Source organism: Myotis myotis, unplaced genomic scaffold (genome assembly GCF_014108235.1).
Source record: "Myotis myotis isolate mMyoMyo1 unplaced genomic scaffold, mMyoMyo1.p scaffold_m19_p_12, whole genome shotgun sequence".
In the NCBI taxonomy this organism is placed as follows: domain Eukaryota; kingdom Metazoa; phylum Chordata; class Mammalia; order Chiroptera; family Vespertilionidae; genus Myotis; species Myotis myotis.
The window spans coordinates 37,256,371-37,270,799 of NW_023416316.1; the positions used below are offsets into that span (position 1 = coordinate 37,256,371).

General features: G+C 40.5%; 1 protein-coding gene across 2 annotated transcripts in view; it reads right to left on the reverse strand.

Annotated features, from left to right (window-relative positions):
* Positions 1-14,429, reverse strand: part of PCSK5 (proprotein convertase subtilisin/kexin type 5) — a 417,746-nt gene that overhangs the window by 77,364 nt on the left and 325,953 nt on the right. The gene's annotated exons all lie outside the window — the stretch shown is intronic.

Below are 14,429 nucleotides of genomic sequence, written 5' to 3' on the forward strand. Positions count from 1 at the left end.
CAAGATGGTCAAAGGTGACACCTGTGAAAGGGTCGTTCGACCGCCAAAGGGGTCGTGACCCACAGGTTGAGAACCGCTGCTTTACAGAATTGGAAACTTGAGTGGTTTTTCTTTTAACATTTTATTTGAAAATAATGTCAAACTTATAAAAAAGTTGTGAGAATAAAACCATTTTCTCTTAACTGGACTCACCTGTATACATTCCATCTCATTTGCTGTACAATTTGCTCACTTGCTCTATGTGTGTGTTTTCTGGACCATTGAAAAAGTGAGATCCATACCTTACGGCCCTTCATCCCTAAATAGTTCAGTGTACATTTCTTAAGAATAAGTACATTCTCTTTTACAACCACAGTATAGTCATCAACTTTAGGAAATTTAAAGTTAATAAATACACTTATCTAATCTACTGTCTATATTCCATATTTTTAAATTGACCCAATCATGTCTAATAGGGATTGATTCTAGGATCACACGTTGCATTTAGTTGTCTCATCTTCTTAGCCTCCTCTAATCTGGAACAACTCTCTACTTGGCTCTTTGTCTTTTGTGACACTGATATTTTTAAAGGCAACAGTTCCTTTTTAATAGCATGTTTCTCATATGGCATTTGTCTGATACTTCTTCTTGTTTAACTTCAGGTTAATCATTCCCAGCCTGACTCCTGCATAGGTCATGTGGTATCCTTTTCAATATATCATATCCAGTTCCATCTGTCTCTCCTCAGTGATGTTAATTTGCACTCTTGGCTTTGTATCTGAAGAAATTTACTTGTACTTTAATCCAGCATAACACTCAGCCCCTGAAGCTAGTGAGCAGTTCCATTAAGACAATGGAAAGGAAGCCCTAGCTAGTTTGACTCAGTGAATAGAGCATCAGCCTGTGGACTGAAGGGTCCCAGGTTGGATTCCAGTCAAGGACCCCCAGTGTGTGTGTGTGTGTGAGGCGGGGGGGGGGGGGGGGGAGGCGGGGCGTGCAGGAGGCAGCAGATCAGTGATTTTCCTCATTGATGTTTCTATCTCTTCCTCTCTATGAAATCAATAAAAATAAAAAAAGACAATGATACTTGCAAAACAACAAAAAAACAAAACAAAATGAAACTAGACCACCAACTTACACCATACACAAAAATAAACTCAAAATGGATAAAGGTCTTAAACGTAAGATGGGAAACCATAAAAATCTTGGAAGAATCCATAGGCAGCAAAATATCAGACATATGTCATAGCAATATCTTTACCGATACAGTTCCTAGGGCAATGGAAACTAAGGAGAAAAATAAACAAATGGGACTACATCAAAATAAAAAGCTTCTGCACAGCAAAGGAAACCATCAATAAAACAAGAAAGCCCACTGCATGGGAGAACATATTTGCCAACGTTATCACCGATAAGGGCCTAATCTCCAAAATGTATAGGGAACTGATACATTTTAACAAAATAAAGATAAACAATCCAATCAAAAAAATGGGCAAAGGACTTAAATAGACACTTTTTGTAAGTGGATGTAAAGAAGGCTAAGCATGAAAACATGCTCAAAGTCACTAATCATCCGAGAGATACAAATCAAAACGACTGTCACATCTGTCAGAATGGCTATCATCAACAAACAACAAGTGTGGGAGAGGATGTGGAGAAAAAGGAACCCTTCTGCACTGCTGGTGGGAAGGCAGACTGGTGCAGCCACTGTGGAAAACAGTATGGAGTTTCCTCAAAAAAGCAAAAATGGAATTCCCATTTGACCCAGTAATTCCACTTCTAGGAATATATTCCAAGAAATCAGAAACACCAATCAGAAAGGATATATGCACCCCTATGTTCATAGCAGCACAGTTTATAATAGCTGAGATTTGGGAACAGCCTAAGTGTCCATCAGCAGATGAGTGGATTAAAAAACTGGTACATCTACTCAATAGAATACTATGCTGCTGTAAAAAAAAGAGAGAACTCTTACCATTCGCAACAGCATGGATGGACATGGAGAGCATTATGCTAAGTGAAATAAGCCAGTCAGAGAAAGATAAATACCACATGATCTCACTCATTTGTGGAATATAATGAATGACATAAACTGATGAACAAAAATAGATCCAGAAATAGAGAAGCATTGAACAGTCAAACTTCAGAGGGAAGGCAGGGGAGGAGAATGTGGTGGGTAAGAGATTAACCAAAGGACTTGTATGCGTGCATGTGAGCATAACCAATGGACACAGACACTAGGGGGATGAGGGCATGTGTTGGGGGGTGAGGGTGGGGGTGGCTGGAGAGAGGTCAATGGGGGAAAAAGGAGACATGTAATATTATATGTAATACTTTAAACAATAAAGAATTAAAAAAAGACAACGGGTAGGAAGCTATTCCAGGAGAGTGAGGAAGAGGGCTGTCAGAAGTCAGAACTAGCATCAAGGCTGGAAGTGACTTTTGAGATAATAAAACAGTATTAATAGTTATGCCATTAATATTTGTAAGAAATGCTAACCTGAGTCCTTACCTAATGTGCCAAGCACTTCATTATGTACTTTAAATGATGTTGTAGTTTGCTGTTGCTCTCTTCGCAAGTTTTTAGCAGCTTACAACATTACAGATTCATTATTTCACAGTTCTCTGGATCAGAAGCTGGTATGGATCTCACCAGGTTAAAATCAGAGTCCTTTCTGGAGCTCTAGGTACTGGTTCTTCGCTTATTCGGGATGTTGGCAGAATTCAGTTCCTTGTAGTTGCAAAACTGAGTTCCATCCCCTTGCTGGCCATCAGCTGAGGGCTGTATCCAGCTTTTAGAGACCCCCCCCCCACATTCCTCACTTTGGGGAGGGGGTCCCTTCAGCTAGCTTCAAAGCTGGCAATGACGGATCTCTTCTTCTCTCTCATCCCTCTCACTACAGCTGGAAAGGGTCTCTGCTTTTACAGACTCATGCTTATGACTCGGCCCATCTGGATAATCTAGAATAACATCCCCATCTTAAAATCTTTAACCTTAAGCACATCTTCTAAGTCCCTTGTGCTATGTAAGGCAATACATTCACATGTTCTGGGGATTAGGGTGTGGGCATGGTTGGAGGAGCCCTTCCTCTGCCAACCCACAGGTGGGTCATCTCATTTAATACCATGATACTGTGAGGTAGGTACTAAAATAATCCCAAGTATGTATGATGCTACCAAAGTTTAGAGAAGCTAAATGAATTTCTCAGAATTGTACAACCAGTAAGAGGCTGGGGCAGGATTCACTTTAGGCAGAGGGATTTATCTAATCTGGAAGATTAAAATTTTTATTTTAGCAGCAAAATCCTTTACCAAATGGATAGGTATGAAAAATAAAAGAGATGAAAGCAAAGCTGCCTTGGCTAAATTGGGAGAAGTGGATGGTGGGGGAGGAATGGGCTTCACAGAACAGGGTGCAGGCCACTGATCCACCCAGCCCCTCAGCTTCCAGCTGAAGATGTGAGTTCTGGAGACAAGTGTGAAATGACTTGCCTGAAGTGAGCTCTGGGACTGCAGTCTGGCTCTTCTACTCCCCACAAGGGTTCTTGGAAACCGTGCACCACAGATTTGCCTGTTAGGAGCCTGCCCATTTATTTGTTCAGAAAGTATGTATTGAGCATCTACATGTGGTCAGTGGGATTCTAGGTGCTAATAATACAACAGTACAGATAATAAAGTCCCTGCCTGCCTGGAAGTTACGTTTCAGTGAAGGAAGAAATAATAGTAAACATGTTTTAAAAGTACATTAAAAATGAAAATATCAGATAGTTGTGTGTGATCTACCAGAATTAAAATAAGGTGATTGATGTGTGTATGTATGGGTGAGGGGGTCAGGGAGGGGTGGGGAAGGAGACAGACAAACACACACACACACACAGATAGGTTGGCTTCTTAAGATTCGGTGCTGAGGGGAAGCCTCTTAGCAGATGACATTTAAACTGAGATGTGATGACAGGAAGGAGCCAGCAAGGTTAGTGTCTCGGGAAGAGCAGTCTGGTAGCAGGGACAACAGCTAGTGCAGGGCCTGTGGGCAAGAATGGCCTGGAAGTAATCAAGCTCAGGACCCTTGAGTGTAGCTGGAGGGTGAGGATGAGGGTATAAGGTAGGTGATGAGGTCAGAGACGTGGGGGAAAATAAAATTAATAAGGCTCTTTTGATTAACACACACATCTGTTGGTTGTCAAGCATTATCTACTAGTTCTAGCTTGAGCCAGAATTCTCAAGTAAAGAATCTGATTGGCTGAGCAAAAGCATAATGCCCCATCAGATGTGTGTGTTTATTAGGGATACGGTTCCAGTGCTTTCCCCCAGTTACTTGCTAAGTTCCCAAGTGGCCCACCCCATGAATGCACCATTGGGCACAAACGTGACAGTTGGACAATGACTTTGTGTATCTGTCATTAGCTATGGTGAAGTCAAGCTGTCACTGGCTTCATGGTTCTGATTTGCATTTTAATATTCAAGGGTGTAATTACTAAACCTAGTCCCAAGGAATAATTGACAGGTTTTATGTTTGAAATCTCAGTAGGTCAAACTTCTCATTTGTAAAACCTTTCAGTTGCTCCTTTGCCGAGCACATAAAAGGAATTTACTTCTGAACTGAGACCGTGTATGCCAAATTTTTATAGTCTTAAATATAGTATTTTATCGCTACTATAAATGGTTCTTGACTCACCTCCCACAGACCCTTCAGTGCTAAAAGCAAGAGGTCTCCCTAATTCACTTGTTTCAATTCATAGAAGATTTCTAACTTGAAGCCAGGTCATTTGGATAATATTTCAAATGTACAGGCTGAATTTTGGCTAAACATAGTAAATCTGCAATTTTACAATTAGGTTGGGCACTTACCAGTAGCATGATTGTGCCAGTATTGGGCTTTCCCATAAGCACCCCTTCAAAACAACTTCCTTTTTGTTTCATGGCTCACCTCTAGACCTCACCCAAAGGCTTGATGTTATAACTGAAATGTTGGGGACATGGTCATATAGAAAGTGCATTTTTAGGTTGATTTATTTTTCTAGAGGGACATCCAGGTTTCTAACAATTATTGTAGGGCATAAAATTCCAATCGTGATGATACATCAAGCTGTCAACTCTTTCTGGTCCAAGTTAGAGGCTGGAGAGATTGAGAAACTTTTATATTCTAATATTCCACCCTTTGGATCTTCAGATTATACATGCTACCTCTCTGCAGGCAATGCCACATTTGTTCTTGGATTTTTCTCTTGTCTTGGTGATCTGATTGAGTGGCACTGCTCAGGTAGAAATGCATCTCTCCCAGTGGTCTCCTCTCCTAGTCCTTAGTGGCTATCAAACAAGGGACTGAGGGGTAGACATCTCTGGTCTGCCTGCCTGGTTCCCACAAGACATTTAGTTGCCTCTCCTGGTGGGGATAATTTATAGGTAGTCAGAACACACTGTTTTTATGGAAAAGATATGAAAAAAAAGTTGGCTGCTACAGATGGCCATAGGCACAGCTGGGAGGAACAAAGGTTCGATTGACCTGGTAATATCACTGGTGAGAACATGACTGACGCTGGGAAATGTCAGCATGGATACCCCTAGCCTTCCAGTGCTTCAGCTTTGGGTACTTGATCGAGCGGTGGTAAATGAGGCATGGCCTTGCCCTAGACCCTGTCCCTGAGCCCACTGCCTTCCACAGCTTGCTGTGCTGTTCAGTCTCCATTCTACTTCTGGGCTGGAAGCTGAACTGAAGGCTGTTGGTAGGGCTGCAGCCAAGGTTTCTCTGGTGGGAGTTGCAGGGAGACTTCATGGAAAGGATGAGTCTTGGACTCCTACCAAATTCCCCTCTTGTTGACTTTTAGAAGGCTGGAATTTCAAGCTTTAGAGGTGCAGAGGCAATTTACTGACACTCATTGTTGGCTCTACGCTTAGTTGGAGACCTGCCTGTTGAGCAGCTGGGTATCAACATGCAGATGCTTCCCCACCTCACCCACACTCAGCTCCTCTCTATTCTGGTGTCTGCTCTGTGACTTAAATCATTTTTTTCTCTTTAACCAGTGGAGCTGGAAGCTCTTCCTGCCATCTGGTAAAGGACTGTGAAATGGCTGTGTGGCAGTGGCACAGGGAGAAAGAGTGTTGGAGGTGAGATGAGGACAGCTCACAATAGACACAAAAACCACAGATATGTACTGAGTGCCTCCCTAATGACAGGCACTATGCTAAGTGCTGTGACACAATGGCACACAAGTCAGGCGCGTGACCTCAGATATACCAGCAGGCCTCTTGGTGATGCTGATATGATAGGAAAGAAGAAAGGTAGAAATGGAGAGAAAGCAAGTTATATTTTATTTTTATATTACTAATAGAGTCTCTTGGTTTTTCTCTTAGAGAGTCTAAGATATGATCATCTTTCTAGTTTTCATTATAATCTCTAAGGCCATATTAAGAGGTAAAAGAAAGGCAGCTCATGGATATTTTTCTTTGTAAAATAGGATGGAATTAAGAAGTGAAAAGTATATGGGACTTGCCCAAAGATTTCCATTGTGGTAGGGGAAGGAAGGAGATAGATACTAAGATTTTAGACTTCATTTTCCACAATACTGCAAAATCAAATATGATCTAACCATTCACAGTTCTAGTCTCTACTGTTAGTCTCACTTTTCTTGCTTTTAAACCTGATGGACAGACATAGCTGAGGGGTTGGTTGCTGAGGGACTTCAGAAAAATCAAACATATTTTTCACTAACAAAGTAATTTGGCAACACTTTTCCAGCTCGTTTGGCAATACTTTTCCAGCTCTTAAACATGCAAAAGAACGGTTTTCTAGATAGTTCTGTAGACATGAACTCCATCCCACCAGCCTAACTGCCCCTTACCCCCAGTCTCTGGAAGTGCATTGTTGCAGACCCCCCATTGCTTTCAGGAATGGCAGCTTGCCTTCTGAGCCCCGTCCACCCTGCATGCAGTGCTCGACCACACTCTGCGCTTTTAACTAGATTTGTTTCGAAAGTAATTGGCTCAGTTCTCTTTCTGCAAGTATATGTGATCCAGACAGCCTTGGCCCGCAAGTTGACTTCACAGGTCAGTTACACAACAAGTAGGAAGAACTTTGATTATACCCGGCTCCGGGGGAAAATGGTGTAATAATACCAAGAGCCAAGATGATGAGCTAATTGCTCTAGAATTGAACTTAGGATACCTTGCCACTAATTTTCTTCTCCCCCATAACTAGGAATGTGAACTCGAATGCAGGAGGAGCAAAGGGAAACGCCAGGAGACATAACTAAGGAGCATTTAAGAGTATAGCCAAGAATGAAACAAATATAGCAGATTGATCTTTTTGCGAAAATGATGTCTGAGTGTAATCTACTCTGGAAAAAGAATAAATATTTGGATGCTCTGTGGATTTGGAGCCAGACAGTTCTAAGTTTGGATTTGGCTCTAAAACTCATTAGCTATGTGACTTTGAGCAAATTACATAAGATCTGTGTGCCTTGGTTTTTTCATCTATAAAATGGGGATAAGCATTTTGAACAGAGAAGATTGTATGAGAATTAGAGATCGTAGCTGAGCACCCAGCATAGAATAGACTGTAAGTTGAAATTATAATAATAAAGTGCATCAGCCTCTGCTTCAGCTTCCATCCTCAACAAAGAACTTTAAACATGATATTGAAATTTTCAGTTTGATATACCTACTTTAATCAGTGATTCTTATACCTGTTTTAATGAACTCTGATCACACATTACAATCAGCAGTTTTTGAAAAAATATATATTTTTATTGATTTCGGAGAGGAAGGGAGAGAATGAGAGAGATAGAAATATCAGTGATGAGAGAGATTCATTGATTGGTTGCCTCCTGCATGCTCCACGCTGGGGATCGAGCCCACAACCCGGGCATGTGCCCTGACCAGGAATTGAACCGTGACCTCCTCATTCATAGGTTAGTGTTCAACCACTGAGCCATGGCCAGCTGGGTGAGTTGGCAGTTTTTAAAAAACACAGATGCCTGAGCCTCATCCCAGACCAATTAAACCAGAGACTGGGATTGGGTCCCAAGACTGCATTTTACAGGATGCTAACATGCACCTAGGGCTGAGAACCACTGGCCTTTCCCATGTACACGTGAGCCCCTTGAAAGCAGAAAACGTGCTTTATTGTCCTTTCTAACCCATGCTTACTTAGCCTGATGTAGATGCTCAGTGAATATTTCTTGAACCAAATTACAAGAATTAGAGAAAGTTGTCTAAATTCCCCAGACTGGGCTCATATGGGCACTTCTCTTAGGCAGCAGATAAAGGCAAGAGTACCAGAATACAGTGGGGCCTTGACTTACGAGTGTCCCGACTAACGAGTTTTTTGAGGTACCAGCTGCCTCTCGGCCGATTTTTTGCATTGAGTTGATAGAGTAATTTGAGTTAACGAGCTCTCTTCTTTTAAACTTTTATTCCTTCTCGACCCCCATCTTTGAAATGAGGTATCATTTAGAAAATGAGGGGAGTGGGAGGCTCTAATGAATGTAAATAAAAACAGTCATTTTAAGTATTTTTTTTAATACAATAGCTTGCTTGTTTCTCTTTTCTTCAGCATACTGGTGACAGTGCATTTAGATTCTAATTCTTCCTCTGAAACTGGCTTTTTTTGGCCTTTTAAGGACAATAGACGTCCTTCCCGATCTGTCCCTGGAGATGATGGTAGCTGGGTCATGCACTAAGGTTGGCACAACTGTGAGTGATGCACCTAGGTCACTAGGAAGAAGGTCCTTTATGAACGTTGAGCTTCACTTTTACAATCAGCAACTTCTTTCTAGCCTAAAGGAGACACCTGCCTAGTATAAATTTTATTCTGTAATGCCTTTGGTTTGGAAGGTACCCAACTATTTTACACTGTTTTTGTTCTCCTGAAAGTTTGTGGGAAAGGTCCAGTGGGAGATCGGGTTAAAGTGAAATAAATAGTGATCTGTGACTATATTTGATTTGAAGAACCCTGCATGTCTATGCCATTGGAAAAGTAAAATGTGAATTTTATGTCTCAGATGTCTCAATATTTTTTCTCCTATGAATGAGGTCTCACTCCTTAATGGAATTATAAAATGTTTAGAAGCATCCTTGACCTCTACAAGTACCAACCCCCACAGTCTTGATAAGAAAAAAATGTATCATAACATCGAATAATGTCCCCTGGGGTCATCCTCACCTCCAATTAAGAATCACTGGTCTAGACACTTTTGTCTAAGATAATAGATGATATGGTATACTTGTTAAATTATCATGTCAGGAAATACATGATATCAGGTTGTATGGAACTAATGGTAGTAATGCTTAGTATAATAACTTGGTTAACTTGGTAACCAGCAAATCTCTCCATTGTAATTAGCTGTTAATTATGGAGGTGCCTTGAGTGTGTGTGATTATATTGTTCCCAAACAATTTTTTACTTAATGATTTTAGCTTCCACTGATGACTTTCCCTTGAGTCTATGCACTAGGGCAGTGGTCGGCAAACTCAGTCAACAGAGCCAAATATCAACAGTACAACGATTGAAATTTCTTGTGAGAGCCAAATTTTTTAAACTTAAAATATATAGGTAGGTACATTGTTATTAACTTAGTTAGGGTACTCCTAAGGGTTAGGAAGAGCCACACTCAAGGGGCCAAAGAGCCGCATGTGGCTCGCGAGCCGCAGTTTGCTGACCACAGCACTAGGGGATATTAGAATGATGATTTTCTAATTCTTCCATGCATGTATACCTGCTGAAAACTGTCTGTAAAGAAGAGCTTTCCATTTTCTTTCTTTTAAAAATATAACTGACACATAAATTCTGTTTTAAATGAATCATAATTATTTTTCATCAGTATTTTGATGCTCATATTGTCTAAATTGGCCAGTGGGAACCCATGTACACTAAATACTATATTATTTGTTATGACTATCCAAATCACTTACATGGTTCAAGTCAAAATATGTAAAAAATTATTTCCAGAGAAGTCTCACTCCTACTCCTTTTATTCCTTCCTCTGTAGGTAACCACTTTCATTAATTTCTGATTTATCTTTTTTTAAAAAACTAAGTGAAAAAAATACACAACTATATTTTATTTCATCACCTTTTCTGACCAAAAAGGTAGCATGCTAGGTATACTTTTTTTGCACCTTGCCTTCTACTTAATAGCATACCATAAAATCACTATCACTCCATATAGATCGTCTTCGCTCTTTTTATGGCTGCATAGTACTTCATCATGAATGTGTATCTTAGTTGATTGAGCCAGTCTTCCATAATGGGCATTTAAGTTGCTTCCAAAAGTTTATTACCACAAATGATGCTACAGTGAATAACCTTGTGAATATGCTGCTCTGAATTGCAGGATGTGTGTCCTCAGGGTAAATTCCTAGAAGTGATGTCATGAGGTCAAAGATAAATGCCTATGTAACTGTGTTATCTACTGCCAAATTTTCTTCTACATTGTTGTCTATTTTGTCTTGCCACCAGTAATAAATAAGAGTGTTTTCCTACAGTCTCGCTTGTACCATGTGCTGTAAGTTTTTGAATTGTTGCCAAAATAGGTGAGAAATGGTAAGTCACAGTAATTTAATTTCCATTTCCCATATAATGAATAAAGTTAAGCATCATTTCTTATGCTCAAGGGCCATTTGTTTCACCTGATTTTAAAAACCTTTATTTTTCTTCTTGATTTCCTGGCTGTGGTTACCTTTGATCAGGTAACTATGTACCTGTTATTTACTACCTGGATTTTTGAAATAGTCTTCTAGCTGGTTACTCTGCCTACAGCCTTTCTCCTTTCAATGGTCCTGAATACAGTTAACGTAGTTACCAAATTAATGTTATTAAAACACCTCTTTAAAACACTCTTTCTTTTTAAAGGAACCTTCAGTTATTTCCTAGCCACAGAATACTTTTAAACTTATTAGTCCAGAATTCAAGATACGATTTTCAGCCACTTCTCCAAACTTCTCTTTGCCTATTCCCTTATATTTACTTACTAGAGGCCCATTGCACAAAATTCATGCACTCAATTGAGTAGGGGGGTCCCCTAGCCTGGCCTGTGCCCTCTCATAGTGCGGGAGCCCCGCGATCGATCTTCCCAAAGAGGTAGGCCCTGCCCACCCATCTGGGGCTCATTGATGGATTGCCCCAAAGAGGTAGGCCAGAGTCGCAGGACCCCCGGCCTTGCCATGCGGAGCCGCGGGACCCGCCTCTGCGCCTCGCATGCAACATCAAGCCCCCGCCCACCCATGTGCGCCTCGCCACGCACGCATCCCCGCCCACCTGCATGCGCCCGCTGTGCACACAGCCTCCTGGTGATCGCTCATTATGGCGTGAGGGCATCACGACCACATAGACTTTTATTATATAGGGTTCCTTCTGCAAAACTGGTACATTTAGTGTCCTAAAATCCATGACAGAAATTCTTTCCTCCAAACCTTTTTCCTGCTAGGGTTCAGGTCAGAAGACCCTCCGTAGTGCAGCCCTGCCCTTTATCTGTCTAAATTGCAGGGATGCTCCCAGGCTTATTTCAAGAACCATCTTCTGGACGGCTTCCTAGACCACTTTATGCCCAAGGACTCTCTCCTTCGAATTCTGCTGGTTCCAATCTTTGTCCCCTAATTTAGCACTTAATTTTATGGCCTTTTTCTTTTTTTTGCAATTACATAAAATTTGAAAATGTATGTATATTTTTCCCCAAGAGTAGGGTCTATAGGTATTTTATTGAGCAAATGCTAATAAATTTTCATCACCTGCTTCTGAGCCAAGATAAGGGCACATTAGCCTCTATTTTATTGACAAGATAATAAAGTAGAGAGATTATACCATTTGATTAAATCATCATTGAGTCATTGGTCATGTGAGCATGGGTCCCAAGTCTCAGGTTATAGTCAAATGTCATACTTATTACCACATTCCCTAAATTAAAAGAAAAAAGGATGCCTTAAAATATTAAGTAAAAATGATTCTGTTTATCCTCTCTATTAATTAACATACATAATTTAGAAGACCTAGATTTATCTTAGTTAAAATTTCCATTCAGGATACTGATTAGAAAGACAAAGGATTTGGCATCAAATCCTCTTGGGACAAAACGGTATTATACAAAATGTTATTCGCTTGTTTTCAGCCTGATAAAATGCTCATAAACACATTTGATTAGAGAAAACATCATATCTAAATCCTTGTGTATTCTAAGCCATGTATTTCTGCTTTCAACTCAATAAACATTTACACATTTATTGTGCATTTATTATATCATAGGCATACTACTAGTTCTTGTGGGAACAGAATGTATAAGTTAAAGAGCATGTTCTCAGGTAGTTGTGTTTTTTTTAAATCCTCACTCAAGGATATTTTTTCCATTGATTTTTAGAGAGAGTGGAAGGGAGGGAGGACGGGGGGGGGGGAGAGAGAGAGAGAGAGAGAGAGAGAGAGAGAGAGAGAGAGAGAGAGAGGTGAGAGAGACACGTCAATTGGTTGCCTTCCGCATGCGTCTTGATGGGGGCCGGGGATCAACCCTGCAACCCAGGTACATGCCCTTGACCAGGAATTGAACCCAAGGTGCTTGGGGCCAATGTTCTAACCACTGATCTGCACCAGCGAGGGCATTCTCAGGTAATGTCTAGGCAGAAACTACCTATGTGTACATACCAAATATTACTATAAAGAGTATTACTATTCGCCTACAAACAAAGAAAAGAGAACTCTACTGGAGAGATCAACAAAGGCTTCAGAAATAAGATGATAGCTGAGTTCAGCCAAGGCAACCCAAAAATCCATAAGGCCCAATATATACATTATAAAGTAAGAGAAGTTTTAGAGTATAAAATGAGCAATTAGCAGTATTTAAAGTGTTCCAGTCATCTCTTCTGTAATCCCACTGCACTTTGTACTTCTTTCTGTTCTGGCAGGCTGCCTTGCAAAGGGTTTGGCTCCAGGTGTGTCACTGTGATGGTCAGAGAGGACTTTACAGCAGGATCACAGCCACATCGACTTGGAAATCCCAGTGCAGGCACATAGTAGACAATTAAAATTTTAGAAAGGAATGAGTGAACTAAATATTTTAAGAGCACTTTGTGAAGTCAGTTGAACTTTCTAATTTTTACAAGTTGATTATTTGGGGTTTTGAGCCCCCAGATGGCTAGTGTGTGGTATAGTATTCGTTACCCAGTGGCTATGCTTTGGTCTCATCTTTAGCTGGGTCTGCTAAGGGTAGGGTGGGCACAATGCAGATCCCCAGTGATCATGGTTGCTACTGCTCCCACCTCTGTGCCAAGATCCTCACTGATCCTGAATGGGTCCACACATATTCATACATCTTTTAAACCTGAGAGTCAAAATCGCAAAAAATCCGTGTTTGAAAAATTTGACAGATAGGCGCACATGCAGCTTTATTGGGTGTGCGTGGGTGCGTGCATGCATGCACACACACCCCTTTTATGATGCACAGAGATGCTAGCAAAGGACACATAACACACAGTAGCAAAGGTGCAAAAGAGGCCACAAAAATTAGCTGGGATGTGAAACCTAATGTGCAAATATGGTCTGAAATGGGAAAAAGGATAATCAGTATAGTCGAAACATTTATCCTTGCTCCCTGCAAGAACGATCACCTCTTATTACCTCACAAGAGACACTAGAATTTGCTTATCTTTTTAATTTTTGTACTTTTATTACTGAATTTTAGGTCTAATTTTGCTTCTAAGAAAATGAGCATTTCAGCCTTAACTCTCTGATCTAAATGTTACCCCCTTCTTAATTGTAACTCCATTACTATTTTTTATTTTCCAGTAATATATGCCCCATTTCATAGTGAAAGACAATGGAAGAATGGTATTCAAGTTCCTAAAACTTCTATTTTGTAGTTACAGATATTACAGAAAATACATCATTTCCATTTAAGTCAGAGAGAAATGGTGAGAGCCATCAGGTAAATTGTAATTCATGTGTAATATTTAAGAATTAAGGAAACCCATTAGAGAAAGTCACTCAGAAGCCCACTTAATGCTGGCACAGTCTGACCCCTTGCAACTTCATGAGTGCTTCATGAAGCATTGGCTTCACTGGGCAGCTTATTAGAAATGCACATTCTAGGGCCCTACTTAGACCCATGAATCAGAATTTTCATTTTAACAAATTTCTCATGGTATTTTGTGTGCACATTAAAGTTTTAGAAGCATGATTTAATCAATCACAGGGTTATCATGGAAACTCCATGAAGAGAAGTTATTCCATCAATCTTTAATTTTGGTTGGGTTTTCTTTTAAAGATCCACAGACCCAAATGCTTATTAGTTTCAATATCGTGCCTAAATTTATATCACGATGCATTCCTGGAGTTTAATGACATCCCTGCTTTTCATTTTGCATCCAATCCAATGGTGCTCTGTGGTACAGACTGTCCCTACCTCTCTGTCCACAGGAGAACCAGGTGTGCATGGGGAGAATAGAGGAGCCAGTGATGTGAATTAGAGAATT